This window comes from Tasmannia lanceolata, unplaced genomic scaffold (assembly GCF_043159265.1).
Source record: "Tasmannia lanceolata isolate RefF3 unplaced genomic scaffold, GAP_Taslan_0.1 ptg000943l, whole genome shotgun sequence".
NCBI lineage: Eukaryota > Viridiplantae > Streptophyta > Magnoliopsida > Canellales > Winteraceae > Tasmannia > Tasmannia lanceolata.
The window spans coordinates 12,501-13,150 of NW_027519607.1; the positions used below are offsets into that span (position 1 = coordinate 12,501).

The 650-nt window shown below is 30.6% G+C and overlaps 1 non-coding gene across 1 annotated transcript; it reads left to right on the plus strand.

The window, feature by feature from the left end:
• The first annotated feature begins 241 nt into the window (after positions 1-241).
• TRNAS-GCU (transfer RNA serine (anticodon GCU)) lies at positions 242-329 on the plus strand. The gene has a single exon. It is a non-coding gene; the product is annotated as a tRNA-Ser (tRNA).
• Positions 330-650: the final 321 nt, after the last annotated feature.

The following is a 650-nucleotide window of genomic DNA, read 5'->3' on the forward strand; positions in this document are numbered from 1 at the left end:
ATATCTGTTTCGAATCGTTATCCAAATTGAATTGCGGATAAAATTCGTATATATATAGTAAGTATAATATAGTAAGTATAAATAAATGTATAAAATAAATAAATAAAGATAATTCGTATATATATAGTAAGTATAATATAGTAAGTATAAATAAATGTATAAAATAAATAAATAAAGATAAAGAAAGACTTTGATCAATATTTACTTCAGGCGTCGCATATGAATTATCTTTTTGTAATTGGGAGAGATGGCTGAGTGGACTAAAGCGACGGATTGCTAATCCGTTGTACGAGCTGTTCGTACCGAGGGTTCGAATCCCTCTTTCTCCGTTCCCTCGGATCACTTGAGATTTATCTTTCGAATTCGAAAAAATATCAAGTCCTTTATCATAGTTAAATGTCTGGAATAGAGAAAAGCATAGGAAAATGCAGAAATCAAGCAAGGAAATAATGAAAAATCTCTGATTTTTTTATTCCTCACGTCCAGGATTACGTCCTGGATCATTAGATAGGAATCCGAAGATGAAGAGAGAAACAAAGAATATCACTACTGTGTAAACGAAGAGTTTGAGAGTAAGCATTGCACAATCTCCAAGATCATTTTTTTTTTGTTTTTTGCAAAGGAAATAAGGGAATAGATTCTCTATTTTT